The sequence below is a fragment of the Stegostoma tigrinum genome, chromosome 5 (genome assembly GCF_030684315.1).
Source record: "Stegostoma tigrinum isolate sSteTig4 chromosome 5, sSteTig4.hap1, whole genome shotgun sequence".
NCBI lineage: Eukaryota > Metazoa > Chordata > Chondrichthyes > Orectolobiformes > Stegostomatidae > Stegostoma > Stegostoma tigrinum.
In genome coordinates, this window is record NC_081358.1 from 102,984,465 (window position 1) to 103,006,147 (window position 21,683).

The window sequence follows — 21,683 nt, forward strand, 5'->3', positions numbered from 1 at the left end:
TGTGGGTCAACCCACAGCAGGAGGAATGCAGTGGTTCAAAAAGGCAGCTCATCACCACCTTCTCAAGGGCAACTAGGGGTAGGCAAGAAATGCTGGCCAGTCAACAATACCCACATTCCACAAAGTGAATAGAAAAAAGACTCTGGCCAAAACATTTCCATTCAAAAGACATATTCCACATACATTGCACTGCCAAAAAGTTGTCAGCCTTGTTGTAATGCTCTTCCCTCCAATATTATCGGTTCAATTTTACTCCAGAGACGTAAGCGCACAAGCAAGAATGACACCAGAGAGTGCTGCACTGTGAGAAATGCTGTCTTTTCAACGTGACACTGAGAAAAGTTCCAACTGGCCTATTCGATGAAGGAGATTCCCCTTTCCTTACAAATATATATCTCGCAACCAACACAAAATTGAGCTAGAGATAATGGGAACTGCAGATGCTGGAGACTCCAAGACAACAAAATGTGAGGCTGGATGAACACAGCAGGCCAAGCAGCTTTTGTGCTCCTGAGATGCTGCTTGGCCTGCTGTGTTCATCCAGCCTCACATTTTGTTGTCACAAAATTGAGCTATATCTTTTATCCAATTGCTAAGATGCTACTATTCTCAAAGTGGCTTCAAATATGAAGTGAAGGCAACCTGAAATTTTAAGAGGTATTTTACAGATAATTCAACTGAGTGTAACCATTGCTTTGTCCTTTATTTTGTCATTGGAAGGAAGAGCGTAAATTGTTGGGAAGATTCAGAGACCAGAGCTAAAGGCAGGCTTTAACAAGTGCTTACCTTCATTATCCAACACCTAAACAGTTCCAGTTACGTAAGTAACTGTTCTTTGTTGCAAAACCTAGTCTGCCTCACATCAGGCTGGAACATACTTGTCTTCAGCTGGTGGCTATGTGAACACACTTGCATTTGCCACCAGTGTAAAAAGGCTGAAGATCTCATTTGGTAGCAATTCTCAAAAAATGTGATAGAGGACAAATTACTCTTACTTGTCAATGAGTTGGTAACCAGAGGGCACAATTTTAACATTGCGAGCAACAGAGTTAATCAGGAATTCCAAGGTATATTGTTAGAGCATCTGCTAACAGATCAGTAGCAGATAAATTCACAATTAACAATAGCTTTTATAATGAAGGAATTAGATTATTAGATTTTAAAAAAGGAAAGCTTGGAGTTATTGAACTATATGTAGAGCTAGCTCCAAGACCTGGTTCAGGGAGGTGAGCCTTACGGATTATGTTTATCTCAAATTTTAATCAGAATAGTAGGTAGGCCCAGAAAAAAAAAATAAAAACAGGGAACTTTCCCCCAAACAACTAATGGGTGTTAGGCAAAACAATGAGTTCCAGCCTCATGGAAAAACATGACAAGAAATTATCACATTATATAGGATAGCTAAAATACAAAATCGGCCTGCTCATCAATCTAAGTGCTAGAGATGTTGAAATAAATAATTTTCTTTTCTAAGTTCTTTTAAATCGGTCTTTTCCATTTAAAGGTGGTAGCCATGAATGGCAAACTCAATCCTACTTGTCAGGAAATCCTATATTTTGACGTGCTATATTAGTCACAATAACTAGGAATATACCTGATGCATAGCTCTCCAAGATTTTTTAAACTCAACTGAAGTATGCTTGACCAAACCACTTTCAGATTCATCAATTACTTTTATCCTTCATTCAACCATCATTATAATTCATTTGCAGACACCACAAATTCAGTCCTCACCACACAAATTTCCACAAAAATTGTTGCTGGATAGTAATTAGGACTAATAACCATGAATTTTTCTCTCATCAACTTCCAGGAATGCCAAGACCAGCTGTGAAAACCTTACCATCCTCAGGGCAAGGACAACATTGACACAGTTTTACTTATTGTTTATTGCCTCCTTGAACTGCTGCACTCCTCGTACAAATTTAACAATGTGTGTTAGGTAGCTCTTTTCACCCAGCAATAAAAAACACTGTTACATGTTTAAGTTAAAATAGTGTGCCACAACGGTTACAATGCTTCAACACTACTCTGCCCTATCACAATGCTGGAGGTCACAGGACTGATAAAAATACATTTTGGTGAAATATATAGTACATTCTTCAACTACACTGAATAGCACAAGCAACAATCAATTGACTTCTCAATCTTAGACAGCACAGAGCCTTTTAAAACATTATTTATCCTTTTTCTTGCTCAGGCCTCAGCACAGTTGTGTCCAGAGCTGAAAGCAAAGTAATAACAGCTACATTTTAGATTTTACGAAGAAAAGGCAACTTATGAAGCTAAAGATGGTGAGGTTGAGGGTACTTCACTTCGGTCAAAATGCTTAGAGAGATCTATGCATCCGGTATGATTCTAGTCATTGAAATCAACTGCGTGGCTAATGAAGTATGTCAAAACAGAGAACTTCTTGACCAATATGGCTAGGTGCCACACTAAGCAATGTGCTAACGACTACAGTATTTTCAATATAATAAAGCATCTAAAATACACTATGGAGCATGATAAAATATATCATTGAGCCACGAAGAGATTTAGGTTAGATTACTAAAATATTGAGTAAGCATGGAATAGTGCTCATGGATTAGCAATCCAGAACCCTAGGCTAATGTTCAAGACATACATTCAAAACCCACCATGGTAGATAGGGAAATATGAATTCAACAAAACAAAAATCTGAAATTGTAAAAAAATTTAACAACGACGCAACTACTGTTGACTGCCGTCATATTAACTCGTCTGGCTCACTAATGGGGAAATAAATATGACATTTTCTCTATTTTGGTCAGCATTGATTCAGTAATGTTGACTTTCGAGTTCTTGAGGTATACAACATTTACAGGCCTAGCTAATGATGCCCATGAACAAACAAAATAAATTTAGGCAAAGAGTTGGTTTTAATGAAATATCTTAAGAGAAGGTACAGATGCAGTGAGGTGTTGGGAGAGAATTCCAGAGCTAAGGATCCAGACAACTGAAAGCAGCCAACAATAATACTAATTAAAACTGGGATGTTCACAAGTCCAAAGATAGATAAGCATGGAAATCTCAATGGTTGCTGGGATAACTGACAGGAAGGAACAAGACCATGGAGCAATTTGAGAACAAGGATGAGAAGTTAAGAAGTTGTTTGACGGAGCCAGTGTAGGTCAGCAAGTATGGGTTTGATAGGTGAGTGAGACTTGGTGTTAAGATTACAGGAAGGAAAATTTTAGGTGATCTCATTTCAAAGAGAAATGATGTGTGAGAACTCATCCAGTATGGTGAAATAGTCATATTCAGGTAAAATGTATGGATAGGATTTCAATTATGATTTTAAAAAATTGCACATGAAGTGGTTTTAATCTTACCACTGACAGTAAGAGGGATGGAATTGGTACAGAAGTGTTTGGAATTGAGACAAAATGCATTGGCTTCAAACTTCTCTATTTAATTGGAGGAAATCTCTGCTCATTCACATTGGATAGCAGCTACGCAATCTGACAATTCACTAGTATGGAAGGAGTTTGGAGAAGTGTGGATGACAGAGCTATTGCATACACGTAAAATCAAATAAAAAAAACTTCAAAGATAATTTATGTGCAACTGTTCATCAATTACCTTTAGCTTTCATTCAAATTTTCAATCCAAATTTGTATCTTCAAATATCGCATTGTTCACTTGAAGCTGGACTTGTGGTGATATGTTAGGCAGGTTAGACTTTCAATTTTAGGTGTAGTCCTCTCCCAGTCATGTCCTACAACTGAGACAATAATTTCAATAAATTAAGAAAGAGTCATGGCCATGTTGTTAATTTTTGTTTAGAAAAGTAAAATATGTAATCTGGCTTGAAACGGATAAAGCAGCTCAGAAAATGGCTGAAATGTCACATGACTACGTCTGAAGATTCGGCTGGTACTGAGACTAAACTACACTAATCTTAGGCAGATATCACAAGCGACCTTTTGAAATTCAATTAACTTTTTCAAGGGTAAACAGAAACTCCTTCACAATATTTCCCTGGAGACACTAATAGCTCTCCCTATCTGACTGCTACCAGATAATTAGAGCCGTCTAAACTAGTGAAGTTTTAAAAAAGTTAATTACCTCAAGTTAAAGGCAGCAGAAGAGTCTGTGCTCCAAAACTAAACTAACAACACCTATTGGGCTTCTGGTCCCTAAGTGATTCCAGAGCGGTCTCCCAGCTTTGTGAACCCGGAGGCGAAGGCTGGCATGGTTTGGAGTCAGGCAGACTGGGGGCTAGATTCCAGCATGGACTTGTTTTTTCTCCCTTTTATAATTTATTCCTAAAATCTGCAATGCTGGAATTTTTTGATATCTCTATTTTTCTAAAGAACTGTGACTGAAGAAGCTGTATTTATGGACCTTTGTAAACAACCCATGACAATAAAGCTAAATCTAAATTAATTTTTGGGATGTCACTTTTGTTGGTTGGGCCAGTTATTATCGATTCCCAGCTGCTCTTGGGAATGTGGTGACGAACTGGTTTCTTGAACCACTGCAGTCCATTTGGTATAATAAAAGGCAGTAAGGGAGGGAGTTCTAGGATTTTCATCAAGTGAAACCAAAGGTTCAGCAACAGCTTGACGTCATGAAGGTTGGTGAATTAGTGGGAAACTTGAAGGTGGTGATATTGTGTTTTTGCTGCCTTTGTCATTCTAGATGAACAATGGTTAAGGATCTGTAAGGTGTGACCCGACAAGTCTTAGTAAATTTCTGCAGTGAATCTTGTAAAATGGGCACACTGGTGTAATTGTGGGTCAGTGGGAGAGGCCGTTTACTAGCGTGGGGCCAATCAAGTGAGATGCTTAGGCCTGGATAGTGTCAAGTTTCTTCAGAGGTGGAAGTGCACTCAACCAGGCAAGTGGCAAATATGTCATCACTCTCCTGGCTTGTAGCTTTTAGATGGTGAACAGATTGAGACTTAGGTGGTAACTTACTTGCTGCAGGGTTCTTAGCTTTGGTCAATGGTACCCCCTAGAATGTTGATAGTGGAAAATTCATTGATGATAAACCCATTGAGTGTCAAGTGACAACAGGCTGGTTCATTTCTTGGAGATGGTCACTGTCTGATGCAAATATTACTTTCCATTCATCAACACAAACCACGATATATCTCAGGTCAGACAAAGGCCACTTAAATATTTGGGGAGTCACAACTGAGGCTGAGTGTATCTGCAGGGAAACACTGTAGCTAATTTGCAGAGAAAATAAAAGACAAATCAATTTATTTTGATAGCATGAGTTGAGAAATAGCCATTAGTCAGGGCACTGCATAACTGCTTGCTTTTCACATGATCTTTTGCATCCATCTGAACAGGCAAATAGGTCTTGGATGCCATCTTGTCCAAAAACTGGCATTGTAGTATCCCCATTAATGTGCAAGACACCAATCCAGATCATGAACTCAAATCTTGTCGGGCGTCTTGAATTGAACTTCTAACTCAAAAGAGAAGAATGCGCTGCCACTGATGAAGATTGTCAGTGACAGTAATACACTAAGAAAGTGTGAGTGTGCATGCACATGCGCTGCACAGCATGTGTTGTTGGGGGAGGGAAGAGACGCAAAATGCCTTTGAAGAGATTTTAAAACGCAACATAAATAGAACTTGTCCTTGTCAGGGTTGACAGATGATAAAATAACATGCAGTTCAGAAGATAACAAAAATGACATAGTTATGACTGACTTATGGCTTGCTTTACTCAATGCTATTTATCATAGTCAGCCATGACATAGCATCAACATAAATTAGTCAATTTGAAAAAACCACTGTATCTCATCCAAAGAGTCCATTTTTACTTCTAACGCGCCACAGGTAAAAGGCTAACAGATCAGAAAACTGGAAAAGAAATAGGGTTTTGGGATTCACTCCAAAATCTGCTTAAAAAGATAAGAAAAATATAAACAAGTATTACATTTATAAGTCTTTTCTCATCTCTACTTTGAAATCAATATGAATAATGCAATACAACCTACCTTGAATAACTCACTGTGCTGAACCTAAATCAAACTCCACAACTTCTTCAGCTATGACTGATGTTAGCGGTCAGGAAACATATGGTGTTGACCATAGCAAATTTGCACAAAATTCCGCTGTAACTCAAATTGCAGGACATGTATTCCAGTATCAGTGCCCTCTCTTGGGGTAACAGAGATAATGGTTACTGACAATAAGATGTGCTGAGCCAGTCACACCATCTGTATACCCGACAGGAGACATCCAAAAGTGGGTCTTTACCCCGAGTTCTGTCTCAGCAAACAGTTCTCCAGAGGATAATGGGAATTTTTGAACGATGTCCTCAAAGTATTCTTATGGAAGAAATTTTAAAAAAAACCATGCCCACTGACTTGATGGGAATCTCTTGCTCAAGAACCACCCAGGCTGGAGAAGCAGAACTACAAAAGGTGCCAACCATCCTCAGCATGTATGACAGGCTCAAGTAAAGGCTGAGTGCAAAGAACCAAAACAGCACGCGAACACTTGGGCACCCCATCCCTCCTCCTCTTTAAACACCACTTGTCCCATCTGTGGCAGGGTGTGCAGATGTAGCAGCCAGTTTAGTCACTTCAGGACCCACAACACCAGATTGGAAGAAAGTCATCCTCAGTATCGGTGGAACTGCATTAGAAGGGCAAGAAAAACATGGGCATTAAATATTTATCATTTGCTACCTCCAGCACTTCACTGCTGTACCACTGCAAGTTGGTTGTCAAATTCTGAATTCAACCTCTCAACTTGCAACATTGATTTTATAGGCTTAAGGTTTCAATCATGTTCTCCATACAGTGAATAAGGAGAAAAGCTAGAAACATATTCCCTTGGTTTGTTTCTAGGAGTAAGGTACAAGTATTTCGTATTAACATAATGCAATATTTGCAGGGACTTAAAACAGCTTTAGTGAGCAGAAATTGCCTGTACCTACCACTAAAATTTTTTTAAAAGGTTAGGTCGCCAGGGCAGCTCAGTGGTTAGCATTGCTGGCTCAGAGCACCAGGGACATGATTCAATTCAAACTCTGGGTGACTGTCTGTGTGGAGTTTGCATATTCTTACCACGACTGCTTGGGTTTTCTCAGAATCCTCTGGTTTTCCTCCCACAGGCCAAAGATGTGTAGGATATGCGAATGGCTATGCTAAATTGCCTGTAGTGTTCAGGGATGTGTAGATTAGGTGGGTTACAGGGAGATGAGTCTAGGTGGGATGCTCGGAGGTTCAGCATGGACTTGTTTGACCAAAGGGCCTGTTTCCACACTGTAGGGATTCTATGATTAAAGGCCAAATGTCACAGTACGGAGAAAGGACTGAGTGAGCAAATTAGATAATCTAATTTTCAGGTTTTAAGTACAGCAAACTATGGTGAAAAAAAGACAATTGTGAAATTCACTACATCCTCAAATCTCTTGTTTGATTGAGAGCTGTTTGATTTTTTGAATTGAAGATATATCAATGTAGATACAAATTTAAGCACCACTGTAACGTATTCATTTTAAAAAGGTTCCTGTTGAGCTTCAATTGAAAATCTAGGTGGACCATATATCATTGGGTTAGAACACACCAGTCTGAATCTTATAAAGAATGAAGACAAATCACAATTTAGGATTTTATGAAAGAGGTCTTCAATACATAAAGAGATAACACTCCAGATGAGGCTATAATTCCAGCCTCCTTTCATCGGTTTCCAGCTGTGCATCTCAAAAATAAAATCAGAGTTTCTGCTTCCGCTTCCATCACATTGCTGAAAGACTTCAGAGAATCATTGGATACGATGCAGGTGGTGGTCATTCAGCCCTCTGCATTTGTGCAAGTTCTCTGGGGGCCTTCTTATGGTGCAGAGGTAGCATTCCTACCCTCTTGGACCAAGAGACCCAGGTTCAAGACCGACTTGCTCCATAAGTGTCGGAAGTAACATCTAAACAGATTGATCAGAAACATAGGTTGTGTTAGGTGTCTGCAATACAAGCTCAGTTAGTCCTACTCTCTCAACTTTCCATGCAGTCTTGAAGTATTTTCCCCTTCGGATGACAATCCAATTTTCTTATTGAAGCCTGGATTTCACGTTCCTCTACTCACTGCTTTAAGAGCTTTTCCCTCATGTCAGCATTGTTCTTTTGACAATTACCTTCAATCAGTTTTCTCCGATTCTCTATCATTCCACCAATGTTAATCATTTATCTGCCCATCTTCAACTGCTTCCTCATTTAGTTAAGATTAAAAAAATTACACTCATGCATTACAGACACTAAAGCTCAAAATTACTATCCTTTGTGCTGATCCAGATATTAGTGACTCCCTCTGGCTCAATGTCCAGGTTAAAACCTAACTGCCATGGTGGTGTGTCACAACATTTCTGAACAAGAAGATTAAAAATAAATGTAAAATATTAATTGATACAGCTTCAACTGCCTTTTGAGAGTGTTCCATAATTTTACCACTGTGTTGCCAAACATCTCCACTGAATGGCATGGCTATGATGCCGCATGATCCCAAGCATCCCCCATCAATGTGGAAAAGCAGTCTATCTTATCACTTCCTTTCAAAATCCTAAAGCCTTCCAACAAATTTACCTCTCAATGTGCTATGCTTATTAAACTTAACGCTGGTTCAACCTCAGATATTGTACTCAGTTCGAGGTACCACATTTCAGGAAAGGTGTGAAACTCTAGAGCGCAAAGACCACAACAATGGTTCCAGGAATTAGGAACTTCTGTGATGCAGGTAAGTTGTGAAAGGCTAGGCTGTTTTCCTTAAGAGAATGGAATGAGAGGAGATTTAAGAAAAGGTATTTGAAAAAAAAAATCACAATAAAGGTAAGGACAGAAAAGATAAGGAAAAAACGATTCCCAGTGGGTGGTACGCTTAAGAACCAAACCACACATATTAAATATAACAAAGTGTGGAGCTGGATGAACACAGCAGGCCAAGCAGCATCTTAGGAGCACAAAAGCTGACATTTCAGGCCTAGACCCCTCTCTGAAAAAGGGTCTAGGCCTGAAACATCAGCTTTTGTGCTCCTAAGATGCTGCTGGGCCTGCTGTGTTCATCCAGCTCCATACTTTGTTATCTCGGATTCTCCAGCATCTGCAGTTCCCATCATCTCTGAGCACATATTCAATGTATGACAAAAAAAGGAGACATGGGTGGCACAGTGGCTCGCACTGCTACCTCACAGCACCAGGGATCCTGGTTCAATTCCAGCCTCAGGTGACTGTGTGTGGAGTTTGCACATTCTCCCCTTGTCCATGTGGGTCTCTTCTGGTGCTCCTTTCACAGCCAAAATGTCCTTTAAATGTTGTGGTGTCCAGGAAAGAGCACTGCATTTCAGATATGGTGCAAGCAAGGTTTCGTATGAGTACAAAAAAATTCCATTTTCTAACTGCCTAGAAAAGAAAACTGACAGACTAAATGAGTGAAACTTTTTGATTATTTTTGTGCATGACTATATTTCCTTAATTTATCTATACAGGACCCTAAAATGCTGTTGGTGTCCATTGTAACAAAGGTTCTATTTTTATTAAATCTAGGATCTAGCCCTCTTTGGTTTAAAGTGAATGGCCTCACAGTTACTGTGATGCATTTTAAGTTTTGTTCACTTGCTTAGTCTATCAACACTTTTTGTAATTTTGCGCTACCGGCTTCGTGATCAAACTTCGTCATTGCAACTCAGACGTATGCTCTATTATCAAAGTCAGTATTACTGACTCACCAAGTCTCTGAAGCAAATCTCATTCAATACTAGGCACTTCCCACTAATTTGAATATACATCTATTATTCATACTCTATACCTTCTACCACATAACTAGGCCAATAGCCTGCCTTCAATTCCACAAACTTAACTAGGATGCTCAATTTCTGTACCCGCAATCAAATGCTATATACTTCCAAGTATTAGCAAAAATGTCTATTACTTTGAAGTCAGATGACAGTTATTCATGTGAAACTTCACCAAACGTTTGCCCTAGGCTAGGCACGACCGATAAAATTCAGTTTGTGTGCAGGGTCACAGTAATGCACAGTTTTAAACTGGACAGAGGCCATACACGTGATCTGTGTTTAATTTTGTGTTTTGGCTGTGGAGTAGAAGGGCCCTCTTGTGGTACAGTGAGACTGTCCCTCCACCTGGACCAGAAGACTTGGGTTTGAGTTCCACATGCTCCAGAGGTGTACAATAAGACCTCTGAGCAGGTTGATTTGAAAGATAGATAATTAAAAGTAGCTGTGGAGCAGAGTTTTGTGGTATAGTGGCAGCACTTCTGAGCCAGAAGGCCCAGGTTCAAACCCATGGAGCAGATGGGACGAGTCATAACACCTCTAAACAGGTTGACTGAAAAATACCTGGGCTGCAGAGCAGGAATTTGTGATGCAGTGGGTTGAGTTAGCAAGTTTGGGTTCAAGTCTCACCTGCTCCACAAAACAACAATGAACAGATTAAATAAAAATTATCTAATTGTAGAGAACACTGTTCTTTGGAAGAAACCTCACGGGACATACTTTTGCTGCTCTTCTAGCAGTGAAATGACACCAGTGATTAATGTCTGTGAAACAGTTACTCAGCAGACTGTTGCCAATTTATGGCAATTGTAAATAATATTAAACATGTCCAGTATAACCTTTGGAGTACTTTAAGAAACACTGTTTTAACCATTTTTGTTTCTGTTTGTCGTTAGCAGAACATGTGATTGCCTTCCTCAGTCAGAAAATTAAGAGTTCAATTGAATTTCAAGACTGTGGGCAAATAATATACAAGATACGTCATGTCATAACTTGTGTTTTCTGAGGCACATTCCCCAAATAACTGAAAATAACAATACTTCTTGCCATTACTTCCAGGGCTGTCTCAGTAAAGGAAACTGTATTCCTTCCTCTTGGGAACTAGGAAATTCCTGGCTACAAATAAAAGGAAACAATTCCCAGCCTCTCTGGATTAAAAAAAGAACTTCCTTGCAAAAAAACTTAATATGACTCTTTACCCAACTGGCCATCGCTAAGTTACAACCCTCTATCTGGAAAAACAGACATTAATACAGTAAATTGAGAAAAAGAAAATAATGTAGCACTGCCCAGAGAAAATTGGACCAGCATAGGTATTGTAAAACCAAGACTAAGCATTAATTCCCTTCCTTCGAAAAGTGGCAGTGTTGGTATACATCAAGGTTAATTGTCGTCATTAGCAATGATGGTTTAGCATTAACTATATTTTCCCAAGGTTTCTCCAAAGTTCAGCTCACAGCTGGCAACAGGCAAGACTAAAAACACATTTTTCAAAATGAAGGAAACAAGATAAAAGGATTCATGCCTAAAACCTTTCAAAGCCTTAAGCCATCTCAGAAGTATTTCAGTCAGTCACTGTATTACTTTGGAAACGTATTCACCATTGCCATGCAAGGAAACAGTACAGCAAATTAATACACACCAAAGTCCCATAAGTGAAATGGCTGACAATACCAGTACAACAATTTTTTGGTCAGAATAACAGAATTCCTCTCGTCTTCTTTAACAAGTGCCGTGGGTCCTGTTAGAATCGCGCAAGAGGGAAAATGGAGCCTCGATTTAGTGTCTCATTTGAAAGGTGGCAGCTTCAATAGTGCAGTGCACTATTACACAGGTGTAGCCCAGATTATGAATTTAAAATCATTGCAACAGGGATCGAATGCACAATATTTCACTCAAGCTAATGTGTTTTTCTGGAGTCAGGGTCAGAACATCAGGGATTAAAAATGTTTAACAAAAAAAACCTTTGTTGCTGAAGTCTTTCTACTTTGGAATTCTATAGCTATTTTTTTTAAATCACATTCGATACCAAAGATTCTGCACATTGTAAAAGGGTATATTAGCTCATACATTTAATCTGAATAGATGATTGAAGATCTTACTCAATCACAATTACAACATTACTTTTACAATAAAGTCAATTCTGATTTTCTAGCACATTAGCAGGGAGCTGAATATTTTTACACAAACATGGAAAACAGATCAAATTTCTAATACTCTTCCAAATGTGTAACAACCAATGGCTTGAAGACTAAATATTACAAGCACTTCCTAGTCTCCAAAACTCCTAGACAAGATAATTAAATGATTGACCTTAGCTTGTTTACTTCACAATTAGAGATTTTGTGGCCTCAGAAACGTAGCTCCAGCTTAGCAGCAAAACACTCCTGTCCTCATGAAAGTGAATCATCACAAACAATCTTACAGGCACAAACATATTTCCTGCTCTCAAACTCCTAATTCATGTAAAGTATAAACAAATCATAACAAAAGTTTAAAGAGAAAGAGTACTGTTATTTCATGCTATTCCTTGATACCCAGGAAATCTGGCCTACTGAAGAACATAAGAAATAGAAGGAGCAGTAGTTATTTGTCCATTTCTGTGAAGAAATGCAATTCTGCTATTAAAGCGTCAGTCATGCCAGCAATCATTTTATTTAACTTCATACTCCTGCCTGTCAATAACTGTCAGCTTCTTTGCATATCAAGCATCTGAAAGAATTCAAGGCTGAATTAGACAGGCATTCACTGCTTGTTGGTGGATAGAGAACTTTAAAGATTAACAACTCAGAAGAAATTCATCCTCACCTCTGCCTCAAATAAGAAGCTCACTATTTTGAAACTGCGTCCCTGGTACTAGATTCCTTCAAGAAAAAAAAGCACTCTCTCAACACTTATCCTGTCTAGTCCTGTTACTATCTGATGCATTTCAGGAGGATCATCTTTAATTCTTCTAAACTAGACTGAATGCAGGCTCAACATTTCCTCACAAGACAAACTTTCATTCTGAGAGCAAACCTGAACTGGACACCAATGCAAGCTTAATCCTCTTTAAATAAAAGACTAAAGAGTGTCCAGTACTCTCGGCGAGGTCTCAACAATGTCCTGTATTGTTGTAAAAAGACTTCCCTACTTTTATGCTCCACTGTTCTTTTAATGAAGACCAACATTCCATTTCCCTTCTTAATTACTTGCTCTATGTGCTTACTTTTGTCTTAAATGTACAATAACACACAAATCCTTCTGCACTACAATGCTCTGCACCTTCTTACAGTTCAGTAGTATTGCACTTTTATTTTCTTTTTTGCTAAAATACACATCAGTTTCCCACAGACTGTCAAATTTCCACACACTCCCATAACCAATCTATGCTTTTTGCAGATTCCCTACATCCTCTTCAGGACTTATTTCCTATCTATCTTTGAGCCAAAGTTGGCAAAAGTGCTCTCGGTCCCTACACTGTATTTTAGATCCGGACATAAACGGTTGAGGTCCCGTGATCCCTCTGGCACTTGGTAAGTTTAGTTTGATGACCTGACGACCTCCAATTTATTGCCACTCTGTGTTCCCAGTCTGTCAGTCAATCCTGGATATAACATAACATAATACCTCCATTACCCAACACCATGAACTCTTAACTCTTGCACACGAGCAAGCAACCTTTTACCTGGGACGTCACAACGAATTTTGGAAATTCAAAACATCTTTTAGTCACCCTTTACCCAGACTGCTTGTTACACCCTCAAAGGAACTGAATAAGCTTGTGAAACATAATTTCAGTCTCATTATACAACAAAACAGAGCTAATATAGTTTTCCAAATGTCCTTCTATGACTTCCTTACAATTGTTCCAGCATTTTCTAATGAACAATTTTATGCTTAATGACCTTTAGTTTCTATTCTCTTTTGATTAGATATGGCATTTTTAATGAATTCTGGAAGATTACAAATAACATATTCACTAACCTTGATGGCACTTCTTTTAAGATCGTATGGATGCAGGCCATTGGTCCAGTGTAACAGTGAGCATTAGCACTTCAACTTTGCAAGTTGAAGTTTTAAACCTTTAAGTTTCTACATCCCTTTTGCCTTCAATTTTCTCCCATTATTGAAATTTTATGACTTTTAGTCAAAAGGTTGATACAAAATACTTTTCAACATACATGTTTCTTCATTTATTACCATTAATTCACTAGTCTCATCCCTGATGGAAGAACGTTCACTTTTTAGCTACTCGCTTCCTTTTTATGTACTTGCAGAAATGGGCACCACTGAGTAAAATAACACCCTTTACTCAAGTCTGCACTGGAAATCAACTTGGTTTTTTAAAAAGGCACATGAACACAAATTCTAACCCTCATCCTCTGAGACTGATAACAAAGCTAATCTCAATTACTCATGACACAACACTTCTAAACATCCAAACTCGGTATGCAGCCTGACCGCTGCCTGAATGGAAAGCGGGAGCAGGAAGAGAAAGTTAAAAATATTTCCAATATATCCAACGCGAGTGGATGGGAGGAAAAAGAGGCAGAAACACTTAAGGACGTCGCTACAAATGCCAACTAGTTGACGCTTTCTCGACGAAATTGGATCACAAGTTAACGGGAAACAAATGAGAAACAATACATTGGATTAATAAGTTAAAATAACTTGGGGGGGGGGGCGAATTTGGAGAAAGGCAAGAAAAAGCAAACGCCGGAGAAAAGCAAAACCTTGTACTTGTATTTGTCCATAACAAAATACTGAGATACACTAAATCAACTCCAGAAAGTCAGAAATTATGTCCAATAAAGAGAAAGTCAAACTTCTCGCGTCCTAACATCAACAAAAGAAAACAAAATCGCTGTTTGCTCGTGCGCAAATAACTTGAAGATCTAGTTTGGGGAGGGGGGTGGGGAAGAAGAAGAACTGAAGCTAGAAAAGATGACTGAGACATCGGAGGAGACGGGAAAATTTTCAGAGCCTTCCACAACACCAACTGCCCTTCTCCGCCCAAATGGTGGTCAATTTAAAGCGGTTTCTCGGCTCCACTGTGTTCGCCTGAACACACTGAGGTCACTTACGAAAGGCCCTGCTGGAGGAAGCGGCCTGATCCGTCCAGCTGTCGCCCGGCCCAGTATCAATCACCCACCCGCTCCCTCCCACCCTCCATCCCAAACCGGCTCCCACAGCAAACAGTGTCATCTTCAAAATTTTGCGAGATAAAATGTCACGATTAGATTGTTTACGCTCCCCGTTATCGAGCCCGGTCTGTCTCCGAGTCGTCTCCGTCTTTGATTTGACCTTTTTCCTCGCTCTCGCTTCTCCCCGGTGTGTTTTTTTTTCCGGCTCTCTCCAAGCTACTGTTTCCTCTCACAACAAAAATATCACCTAGGCCCAAAACCGTCATCGCCCACCGCCCCCCCCATCCAACTACCTTCAAACGCAAATACACCCCGCCCCTACGCAGACCGACAGCGCTGTTAGCCAATCAAAAGGCAGTACATGGAGCTGCCCGCCCGCCTCCTTTCGATTGACGTACCCCGAATCCAATGGACGCCCCATATGTCTCCGGGGCACCAGCTAATCGGCGCGGCGTAGAGGCGGGATCTAGGTCCTGATTGACAGGGAGTGAGAGGCAGGGTAAGTGACATTCCAATGAGGTCAGCGTCCCGTCTGCATTTCTGATTGACATCCCGGCCACCCAATAATGCCTGCTTGATATAATTACGTAATTCTGTCACCAACTTATTTTCTAGGCACTTGTTATTTCGGCTTGCACCGATTATCACGTCCTTTGATGGTACACCACCTTTAGTCTTTCACCTTATTACCGACCTTCCCTTCTAGCCTTCAATCTTCCTTCGTGCCTATTACTTTTCAAACTGTTCTCGGTTGTGGCCATCAACCCCAAAAATGTTATCAGAGATAATGGGAACTGCAGATGCTGGAGAATCCAAGACAATAAAGTGTGAAGCTGGATGAACACAGCAGGCCAAGCAGCATCTCGGGAGCACAAAAGCTGATGTTTCATGCCTGGACCCTTCATCAGAGACGGGGATGGGGTGAGGGTTCTGGAATAAATAGGGAGAGAGGGGGAGGCGGACCGAAGATGGAGAAAAGAAGATAGGTGGAGAGAGTATGGGTGGGGAGGTGGGGAGGGGATAGGTCAGTCCAGGGAAGACAGACAGGTCAAGGAGGTGGGATGAGGTTAGGAGGTAGGAAATGGAGGTGCGGCTTGAGGTGGGAGGAAGGGATGGGTGAGAGGAAGAACAGGTTAGGGAAGCGGAGACAGGCTGGGCTGGTTTTGGGATGCAGTGGGTGGAAGGGATGAGCTGGGCTGGTTGTGTGATGTAGTCGGGGGAGGGGATGAACTGGGCTGGTTTTGGGATGCGGTGGGGGAAGGGGAGATTTTGAAGCTGGTGATACCATTGGGCTGCAGGGTTCCCAAGCGGAATATGAGTTGCTGTTCCTGCAACCTTCAGGTGGCATCATTGTGGCACTGCAGGAGGCTCATGATGGACATGTCGTCTAAAGAATGGGAGGGGGAGTTAAAATGGCTCGCGACTGGGAGGTGCAGTTGTTTATTGCGAACCAAGCGGAAGTGTTCTGCAAAGCGGTCCCCAAGCCTCTGCTTGGTTTCCCCAATGTAGAGGAAGCCACACCGGGTACAGTGGATACAGTATACCACATTGGCAGATGTGCAGGTGAACCTCTGCTTAATATGGAAAGTCATCTTGGGGCCTGGGATGGGGGTGAGGGAGGAGGTGTGGGGGCAAGTGAAGCACTTCCTGCGGTTGCAGGGGAAGGTGCTGGGTGTGGTGGGGTTGGAGGGCAGTGTGGTGGGGGCCAGCCCAGTTCGTCTCCTCCCCCCACTGCATCACACAACCAGCTCAGCCTGTCTCTGCCTCCCTAACCTGTTCTTCCTCTCCCCCATCCCTTCCTCCCACCTCAAGCCGCACCTCCATTTCCTACCTACTAACCTCATCCCACCTCCTTGACCTGTCCGTCTTCCCTGGACTGACCTATCCCCTCCCTACCTCCTCACCTATACTCTCCACCTATCTTCTTTTCTCTCCATCTTCGCTCCGCCTTCCCCTCTCTCCCTATTTATTTCAGAACCCTCACCCCATCCCCCTCTCTGATGAAGGGTCTAGGCACGAAACATCAGCTTTTGTGCTCCTGAGATGCTGCTTGGCCTGCTGTGTTCATCCAGCTTCACACTTTATTATCCTTAACCCCAAAAATGTTTACTGCTTTTCTCATTCCACTGATGTTGCCAGGCTGGTTCTGTTATGGTTTCAGATTTCTGGCATCCACAACATTTCACTTTTGTATTTAGCATGCATTCTGTGGGGAATTGCAAAATAGAGTTTTAGAAAGTGAGGACACGAGGTGGCATTAAGTTTGGCATGGGAGAAACCAAGGGTCATGGAGGCTGATTAGGAGATAAGTTGGCATTGAGTTGCACAGAGGGTATGGATAGGTATTGAGTTGGCATTAAACGTATATGGGGCCATGGAGCATGTGTGGGAGGGTTGACAGGGTGTGAGAGGTGAAGGACAGAGGGCTTAACTGTTGTTATCACAACTGTGATAAAAATCACAGAGAACTAACGCAGAGAACTGCCCAGGATCCATTTCCAGCGTCAACAGGCCCTTGAAAGCAAGTCCTGAATCTGAATGGGCACTTTCAGCTGAGGTGCATTTATTGAGCTGTGGAAACTTCCAAACAAGTGCCACTCAACTCAGAGCAAAAACCAGTTTTGAAAATTTATGGATATTAAACAAGTGCAGGGTGGAAAAAGAACAAAAGGGAAGTACTGTTGCAGGGCCAAGGCAAATAGCAATGGGGCAAGCAAACCTTCCATGCCAACACAATGCCAATTTCACCTAGTATCCACCGTTAGTTGATATCAGAAGCCATGGAAGTATGGTATAAGATAAATATCTACAAATCCATGCTCTCTACCTATATAAATAAAAACTGAATGAACTGTGGATGCTGTACGTCGGGAACAAAAATAAAGTTGCTGGAAAAGCTCAGCTCTGGCAGCATCTATGAAGGAAGCCCTGAGGAAGCGTCACCAGACCCGAAACATTAACTCAGTTTTTTTCCCTTCACAGGTGCTGCCAGACCTGTTCAGCTTTTCCAGCATCTTTGTTTTTGCTCTCTACCTACATAGCTGATACTGGAAAAAATCCAATCATGAAGTGTTTTTAAATCTGTTAAATAACAAGTGACTAATTTCTTGTAAATTCGTACTCATCTTCATACATCACATCAAAATCAGTTAATCCTCAAAGACTCCTTAAGCTATGAATGCAATACTCTGTGTAGAGATTTCTATTGGAAAGTCTGCCAATAATAGCCTTTGGAAAATGTATTTTTTCTACAATTTAAAGATAGTGCATGAAGTCAACATAAGATCATGGTAATTAAACAGTCCATATCCACGGTTCAAGGACGTTTGCATGTACTCCATGAATTTATGATTCCTATATTGTAAGTTTAGGTGCATAAAACTGCCAAAAAGGATTTGTTTGACCCCTGAGCAGGACTCCCATTGTGTTCTGGACCTTAGTATTTATTAATATTTAATGTCACTCTAGAATCTCATTTTCATCTGTTGCATAATTAATTAGTACATAAAAATGTTAACCAACAACATGAGACAAGGACCGAAGAAATTCCAAAGCTAAGCTGTTGGAATCGATATGTTGACCCTTTTCTTCTGTCTATCTCCACAGATGTTGCCAGATCAGTGGCATTTCCCCACCAGTTTCTTTTAGATAAGCTATACCCATCAAGATATAAAGGACTATTTCTGGGAGGAGCTAACCTGAATTTGAAACATGTCGTGACAATGTAGTTTGACGTAGGTACCAGAATGTTTCACAAGCAGTACAGATAATGTGAACGTACTAAGTCATGCTTAATTGCTCACCAGAGACTATCATGTATCCCAGATGTCAATGTAACTAGCTATTACATAATATCCAAAAAAGTCACGTACTGTTAGACAAAATTGAGCCTTCCTCCTGCCCAAGATGTCATATGGACATCCTTCCCTGTTGTTGTGTAGACAGCCTTTACTATTGCCAATCCTTCTTATGGGTGTTAGTATACATTAATGTATACTGCAGTCTAACAGTCATAAGAAGGATGGGCAGCATTGAATCTACAGAATAAACAAACCTGAGATAAATTATGAGATGGTGCCAGATGTTGACATCTGAAGATGTAGTTTAACCAAACCATTACAAGATTTGATAGTGGTGAGGATTTTATCAATTATTAGCATTCTGAATTTGAACTCTACCCAAAGCCAGCAAAAATTAAATCACTATTGGTCTATAAGATTGATGAGGCTATCAGGGACTATTTGAAATGGCTGTTTGCAAGGCAATGACAGATCTGCAAGGCTCAGAATAAGTGGCCTGAGGAAGGGAGAAGCCCACGTGAGTTGGTTAAACTTTAACAATTCTCCTGATGTTTCCAGAAATTGTGGAATCGTTTCCAGGATACTGCTGCAAGAGAAAAATTATAGAAACTTTTAGGAAGATTGTATTTTTCAGTAGCTTTTAAATGTGATCAGTTCTAAAAATTATGAAAGATGGAGTAATAAGGCTGTGTTACTATGTGTTTCTCTCTTCACCTTCTTGGCAGCTATACAATTGTATCCTGCACTTTATTCTGTTACCCTGATGTACTTGTAAAGCAGGTAAGGCAACACTTTTCACTGTATCTCGATACATGTGGCAGTAATAGATCAAATCAAATTTTGAAGAACAAGTTGCTTTTCCAAACATCTTTATGTGGCTGGAGGTTGGACTAATGGTGAGTGTTTGGATCAGACAGAATGGTTTAATGTGAAAGATCAGTTGGTAAAACCTGGCTGAAGAAACATAACCAACCTAGAATATACAACACAGTGCCCAATGCATTTTTGTGCTGTCCCACTGGCAGGACAGACCTAGCAGAGGTGCCAGCACAGTGATATACAGTTGGAGAGTGTTGCTCTAGGAGTCTTCAACATTGACTCCAGACACCATGAAGTCTCATGACTTCAGGTTAAACATGGGCAAGGAAACCAACTGCTGATTATAACATAGATAGTAGGAACTGCCGATGCTGGAGAATCTGAGATAACACGGTGTGAAGCTGGATGAACACAGAAGACCAAGCAGCATCACAGGAGCAGGACGTTTTGAGTCGGGAACCTTCTTCAGATTATAACATACTGCATTTATAACATACTGTTTTCCCTCAACTGATGAGTCAGTACTCCTCCATGTTGAACAATTCTTGAAGGAGGCACTGAGGATGGCAAGGGCGCAAAATGAACTCTGGGTGGGTGATTTCAATGTTCTCAACCAAGGGTGGCTCAGCAGCAGTACTACAGATCGGGCTGGTTGTCTCCTAAAGGACATAGCTGCTAGACTGGGTCTGCGGCAGGTGATGAGGGAACAAACAACAGGGAAAAACACACAACTTCATCTTTACCAATCTGCCAGCTGCAGTTGCATCTGTCCAAGATAGTATCACTGAGAATGACCATCACATAGTCCTTTTGGACACGAAGTCCAGTCTTCAAATTGAGAATAACTTCCACCATATTGTGTAGCATTATCATCTTGCTAAATGGTACAGACTTCGCGCAGATGTAGCAACTCAAGACTGGGCATCCATGAGGCGCTGTGGGCCATCAACAGTGGCAGAACAGTACTCCAGCACAATCTGTATCCTCATGGCCTGGCATTTCCCCAGTCAACCATCAAGCCAAGGAATCAACACTGGTTCAATGGAGGTTGCAGGAAGGCATGCCAGGAGCAGCACCAGGCATACCTGAAGATGAGGTAACAACCTGGTGAGGCCACCAAACAGAACTACTTGTCTGACAAACAGCGGAAGCAGCAAATGAGAGAGGAAGCGAGCCCACAACCAACAGATCAGATCAAAGCTCTGCAGTCCTGCCACATGCAGTCATGAATCGAAGTGGGCAATTAAACAACTCACCAGAGGAAGAGGCTCTACAAATATCCCCAATGTCAATGATGGAAGAGCCCAGCGCATAAGCACAAAAGATAAGGCTGAAACATTTGCAGCAAACTTCAGCCAGAAGTACAGAGTGGGTGATCCAACTCAGCCCCCTCCCATGATCCCCAGCATTTCAATACCATCTTCAGTCAATTCAATTCTCTCACATGATGCCAAAAAATGGTTGGAGACACTCGATACTCCAAAGGCTATGGGCCCTGACAACATTCCAGCAATAGTACTGAACGCTCATGCTCCAGGACTTGCCACTCCCCTAGCAAAGCTTTTCTAGTACAGCTACCATACTGGTAGCTACCCAGCAATTTGGAAAATTGCCCAATTAGGCCCTGGACACAAAAAGCAAGACAAATCCAACCCAGCCAATTACCGCCCCATCAGTCTATTCACAATCATCACTAAAGTGACGGAAGGTGTCATCAGCAGTGCTATCAAGCAGCACCTGCTCAGCGACGCCCAGTTTGGATTCCGCCAGGGGCACTCAGCTCCTGATCTTATTACAGCTTTGGTTCAAACATGGACAAAAGCGCTGAATTCCGCAAGTGGGAGGAGAGTGACAGCCCTTGATATCAAGGCTGCATTTGACCGAGTGTGGCGTCAAGGAGCCCTCGTAAAACTGGAATCCGTGGATATCAGGGGGATAAACTCTCCGGTGGTTGGAGTCATACTTAACACATAGGAAGATTGTCGTGGTTGTTGGGAGTCAATCATCTTAGCCCCAGGACATCTCTACAGGGTAGTGTCCACAGCCCAACCATCTTCTGCTGCTTCATCAATGACCTGCCCTCCATCATAAGGTCAGAAGTGAGGATGTTCGCCAATGATTGCACGATGTTCAACACAATTTGTAACTCCTCAGATACTGTTCAT

General features: G+C 41.2%; 1 long non-coding RNA gene across 10 annotated transcripts in view; it reads right to left on the reverse strand.

The window, feature by feature from the left end:
• The window catches only part of LOC125451774 (uncharacterized), a 98,143-nt gene extending 82,965 nt beyond the window's left edge, over positions 1-15,178 (reverse strand). For 5 of the 10 annotated variants that reach the window (XR_009445785.1, XR_007247381.2, XR_007247384.2 and 2 more), the window contains exons 1-2: positions 5,981-8,981; positions 3,604-3,745 (exon numbers count right to left, since the gene is read on the reverse strand). This is a non-coding gene — a long non-coding RNA (uncharacterized LOC125451774). Of the gene's footprint in view, positions 1-3,603; positions 5,198-5,980; positions 8,982-15,004 lie in introns of those variants that run through there. The other 5 variants (XR_007247382.2, XR_007247391.2, XR_007247385.2 and 2 more) reach the window with 5 other exon arrangements.
• Between the last annotated feature and the right edge of the window lie 6,505 nt (positions 15,179-21,683).